The sequence below is a fragment of the Xenopus tropicalis genome, chromosome 1, assembly GCF_000004195.4.
Source record: "Xenopus tropicalis strain Nigerian chromosome 1, UCB_Xtro_10.0, whole genome shotgun sequence".
Classification (NCBI taxonomy): domain Eukaryota; kingdom Metazoa; phylum Chordata; class Amphibia; order Anura; family Pipidae; genus Xenopus; species Xenopus tropicalis.
This window is the reverse complement of record NC_030677.2, coordinates 179,685,550-179,691,671: the sequence shown is the minus strand read 5'-3', so window position 1 is coordinate 179,691,671 and position 6,122 is coordinate 179,685,550.

Genomic DNA, 6,122 nt, shown 5'->3' with positions numbered 1-6,122 from the left:
TTTTTTGTTTTAAATGAATTATAACTTTTACGTACAACGATGGGATTCCTTAAAAAGGTTTATCAGATGTTTATTCCTTGGTAATTGAATAATACAGCCTGGTATAACTTCCAAACCAAGTTCAGTAACTTGGCTTTGGTATATTGTACCAAAGTAAATCGATCCAGGGACTGGTCTGATTGACCTCCTAGGTGTCCGAATGGCATCTTTTCCCCCTCCATGGCAAATTGGGGTGCTGTCAATGGTTTTTTGCCTTCTTCTAAATCAACTCGTGTAGATTGAATTTGAGGGAGGTGTGTTTTTTTAAAACTAATCTACTATATTGGGAATTAATTGCACAAGTTGCCATATTTATTCACACTTTAGAGCTCAGAAATTTGTCCAGAAATTGTCCAATGAAGATCAATGAATGCAACACTGCCTGTGTTCACAGTACTGTTTTCATGAGGGGCATGCTGGAGGAGGCACACTGGCATCCCACCTCCCACCCCCTTACACACCCTCTAACTTGCATGCGATGCAGATGTGCCTGAACCCTTGCCTTACCACCTCTAAATGCCTGTTCTGTTCACCTTGCACTGGATTTTAAATCTGGTCCCTATTCATTTTCCATTCTCTGACCAGCCTATAGAAGGTTCACCACAGTCACAGAGTAAGCCTATCACAACCTGAGCAGCTGACCTTGACATTAAGCATGCATTTAAAAATGATAATTATTCAACATTCAGTATCTACTCTTATCTCCTAATTTGCAAAAGCTTCTGCCTGCTTTTCACTTCAGAAAATAAATGATAAATAGATAATCTAGTGCAGAGATTAAATCTGAACAGGGCCCTCAAGCTGTTTCTGTTCTGCAACTCTTTCAGATCCTAGCTCCATCTTGCAAATTCTCTAATACATTTTTACATTCTTCTTTACAAATCAGTATAAAATCACTATCTTTAGGTTTCTGTTACATAGCCAATATTTGTTTCCACTCAAGGAGCACTCAGCTATTAATTGCATTTTATAAACAGCAATTCAATACTGCGGTGCTTGTGTGTATGAATAAATAAAAATAATATTAATTTGTGTAAGTCATCATTACTAATTCATGTTCACTCAAATGTACCAGGCATTTAACAAGACAGTGAGCCAGTGGAACTCTTTAATAAATGCAGTCATTTCTGTTTTGACACATTATTCTTGTTTACTCTGGGATTGTGCAAGTGCCATGGTAACTAACATATTTAATTCCAGGTTTATTCGAGTAACGTGTAATTTGCCACCACATATATTCGAAACGGATGATTGTTATAAACTCAATTTATTTATTGTTCATTTTGGAAGGTACAAAACAGATTTTACAGAACTTACATCATATTTTAAATGATATTTCATTTGCTTTGAGACACATTTAAAGCAATGCAGCATTAGAGAATGCCAGACAGAGGGAACATTAAATAGTTAATGCTTAATTTGGATTGAAAAAAGACAACAGCCCATCATTTAAACCTCCAAATGATCACCAGCATGACTATATACACACAGACTCACACACATGTAAATATATGAACACATACCTATATACACAAAACTTACTGTGGACCTTGAAATTAATATCGCCCAACCCTGACAGTCTAACCTCATAGTTTAACCCTTCCATCCCCTTTACCAGTTTAGTTGCAGTCTCTGCACTCTCTCCAGCTCATTAATATCCTTCTTAAGGACTGGAGCCCAAAACTGCACTGCATACTCAAGGTGAGGCCTTACCAGGGGTCTGCAGATCTGTAGAGGTGAAATTATTTTTCCTCCTATGAGTTAATGGCCTCTTCTATGAAAGGTTTTTATTCACTTTACTAGAATCTGACTGACACTGCACAGAGTTGCACAGTCTGTTATCCACAAAAACTCTTACATTTTTCTTGATGAAGAAGACCTACCAACACATTTCCATCTAGTGTATTAACTAATATTAACAAGAATATTATTTTGGTCCATGTGTATAATATTGCACTTATTTACAGTGAAGCCCCTTTCAAAAGTTTCTGTCTAGTTCTCCAATTTAGTTTGATCTCAATGCAAAATGGCAGCACTCATAAAAACTTACAAGCTTGCACAATTTAGTATCATTCAGCAAAAAAAAAAAAAATAGAGACAGTACTTATAATGCCCACCTCCAGGTAATTTATGGACAAATTAAAAAGCAATGGATCAAGGACTCCTCTAACAACACTGGTCTAATGACAAAACCCAAGTACGAATATTATGTCAAATGCTAACACGCCTCATGTTAGTAAGCAATCTTCTGCATACTAATCCCAACACAAGAAGTATTACAAACATTTAAGAAATGTTCACTTTGCATGCGATTTGAAGTTTTTATTGCAAATGTCCCCCCCCCCAAACATTGATGGATAATAAATTAGCCCCCATATGTCCCTTAAAAAAGAGTTAAAGAATGCATTTAGGCAGTTTCAGCACCATTGGTTTTAAGTATCCTAAAGATGCAGATTTTAAGGGAGAGGGATTTAAAGTCTGAAATTAAAGCTCACCACAGAAACATCCACCCCACTCTCTATTCATTTCTATGGGATTTTTAGAAGTAGATTTCACCCATTTATAAATATGCTTCTAAAATTCCCATAGGAATAAAAAGAGAGAGGGTGAATTTTGCTATGGTGCGCTCTAGTTTCATACTTTGATAAATCTGCCCTGGAAACCAATAGCCTTAACTTGAATCATCTGCAAATGATACCGTAGGCATCTGCAATAAGGACTGCTCACCTTCGATTTCAGTGCAAGTATATGGTGGGTAGTTTGGAAAAGTCGCAACTTTTCCAAAATTTACTGTGTCAAAATGGCAAAAATCCGAATCTGGCAATTTGCCAGCTGAAACTTACCGAGATCATGTAAAAGTCTGTAGCAGGTGTCCTATCCCTTCCCCGGAGGAGCCTTCTTTTTCTTCGAAACTTTAGAGGTTTCTGATTTTTGATGCTGTCTTTTTGTGCGACAATTGAAAAAGTCACAGTGACAACAAATCAAAAAATGATTAATTTTTTTTGACTTTTCTGTGACTTTCCGTGCAGACTTCAGACAGTTTCAGTTCAATTTAACTTACTCAAAACTAGGGCAAATCCGTTTTCTAACAAGTGCAAAAATTCCCTTTTATGATTCTACATTCCCTTTTTTTTACTGAATTACCAAACCTGGTTAGAATAGACAGCATTTGCGCTCATTCAGTAAGGAACTGGACCAAATACATGAAGCAGTGAGCACCTAACCAATTCATTTGGTTTAAAAATTGCTCCAATTAATTGTTTTAAGCTGAATGTGTGTTGCACTTATTAAAAATATTCTATCAGGTTTGAGTCCAGTATATTCATTTGCAATTCTAGTTTCAGTAGTCACCCATTCAGTAGTGATGAGCGAATCTGTCTCATTTCACTGAAACGCGCACTCATCTGTCTCATTTCACTCAAACGTGCAACAAATTTTTCTGCGGCGGATTTACACTGACGTTTCGCAAGACAATTTGCCAATGCCAAAATGTCTAAATTCGCTGCGAATCCATGGCTGCCAAAAAAATTCGCTCATCGCTACACATTAGTGTTGCAAAACCCCAATATATTAAATGCAAACTTTTAATTTGTAATTGTTAAACATTAATCACCTTTGAAGGAGATATTCCGGCTTCTGGGTAGGCACAAAAATAATATTCTTTCCTTTTTCCTTTTTTTCAGTACTAATAAATTACCATGTTTTCATATTTTTCAATATACAGTTTTAATTCACTTTTGTTCACGTGTATAAAGGTACTTTATCAATATAAAAACAACTAATTCATTTGTAGTAGCAAAAGCTAACTGAGTATAGTTAGAAGTTTTGTTTCCATATTTTCTTTGTTTACAGTTTGTTTTGCTGTCAGTATTTTCTTAACTGGTTCATTTTCCCACCTAACCCTCTCTCTTGGCTTAAATGTATATGTGAAAGGACTTTTATTGTTGTTTACCCTTTTGTTTTTTACATTTTCACATTTGTCTTCCTCAGTTAATATCCTATTTTTTTAGAAAAATATAGATTTTTAACACATGGGGGCAGATTTTTACAAATGTGAGATTACAGTTTACCACAGAAAAACTCATTCACTTTCTGTTTATGCTTTGGGATTTTTAGAAGCGTATTTATGATATGGTAAACGCTAACTTTCACTCATTGAGAAATACACTTCTACAAATCCCATTGGAATGAATAGAAAGTGAATAGAAAGTGAGTTTTTCTGTGGTAAACTCTAATCTCACATTTTGATAAATCTGCCCCATAGAGTTTTTTTATTTAGAATGTATCCAATTTTAAACTTGAAAATCTCAAATGTTTGCTTTATCGAAAAAAAACTTACATTTCCAAAAAACCACCAAGAAACCACAGCTCAGATGCAGTGAAATGACATTCTACCCATCTGTTTTAATGAGTCTGCTAAATTTAAAAATGGTCTCCAAAACTCAAATGAAAAAGTAGCTTGAAATTGCTTGTACGATGGCCATTATCTTCTACATGAACTCAACATCTTTAGATGCTGAATTTTGAATTTCAGAAACTTGAATTCAAATTCATGATTTTTGCTGCAAATAAACTCAATTTGTGGGAAATAAGAGAATTTGAATGTTAATAAATCTGCCCCATAATTGACTTTATTTTTCATATGTATTTGATTCCCTTTTGCATAAATGCCAATGATCTCTTATATCTCTCCTACATATATACAAAGCCACCGTTTTGAAATTGTCAAATTATGAACTGAATTTCATTTCTATAACATTTCTATAACATCTATAACAACTGCCAATCTTTTTTTCTTAGTGTAATTCTCCAAGCCTGAAGTTCCCCTTTAATTTCAAATATAAAATTTCAAATGCCTGGCATTATTGGCAAGTCACTGCAATAGTTATCAATAACATTTTTGCTAGAATATCCCTGAAAGATATCAAAGAAAACTTAAGGGCTTGTTAACCATAATGGGTATAGGTGCAAAGTCTGAACAGGCCATAGAGGGTAGGATCTCTACAGCCATCCCAAGCTCAAGTCCTACCTCTGTTGCTGATGGTTGATTTTGTGCACATTAACACATACACCACTTGTGATTGGTAAATGATAAATTTATTCTTTGTTTATACAAGAAGAAAAAAAAAGTCTTTATTAGGGGGCATACTTATTATGGTTAAAAAACAAATTAAACAAAAACGGAGGAAAAAACTGTAAAATAAATGGAGAAGATTGCCATCCAAACACCAGATTTTACGCCGTTATTTTACGTAAGTTCCGGTGGAAGAAAAAACACGTAAAAAATTATGCTGATTTTACGTCAGTTTTTACACGGCGAAGCCTGGCGATATGTGGCGAATTTTCCCGCCATTTTTTACACATAAATATGTCCCTAGATGTATTTATTGTCGTAGCTACTAACTTCTTTTTTGTTTGAGTATCAAACAGCTATACCCAGCATTGCCCCGCTATCCAAAAACACCTGTAGAGGATGGCCTGCAGTATTTTTGTGTTCTGAGTGGCATCTCCCCCAGTTTAAGCTTAGTCTTTTAAAAGGACTTGCTGAATGCACTTACTTTAGTATTTAAATTAAAATGTATTCTAGGGACAAGTAACAAATGAATGTAAATGTTTTCACTGGTGAATATGAACATTCTGGTTCTGAAACTCCTGGGACCACCTATTTATTTAATTACAATATAATTACTATTCTAATTAGATAAAGGTGGATGGGGAGCGGTTGAATTAAACAAAGTTCTTTTCAAAGCCTTTTATATAGAGATTGCAGGGGAATAATTACTTTTCTCTATTAAAATAAAATGTGTCCCTGAAGACATGAGCAGCATGATGCAGCATTTTGCATTGCAACTTCCAAAACTGAAGTTGTTGCTCCAGATGAACTGCTTGTGTAGACTTACTTTCATATGTAGGTCTCAAAAATGTTTCTGAATCAATCAGTATTTCTTAATCTAACCCAGACTCCAGAAACACATATGCACAAAACCTGTTTCTCTATCACCCATAGACGTTAACATGCTGAATCCATGGGGCATTTGTATGTGGAGCAAAGCATTGAAGGGTGCTTCCAAGCTTGAGTGCCC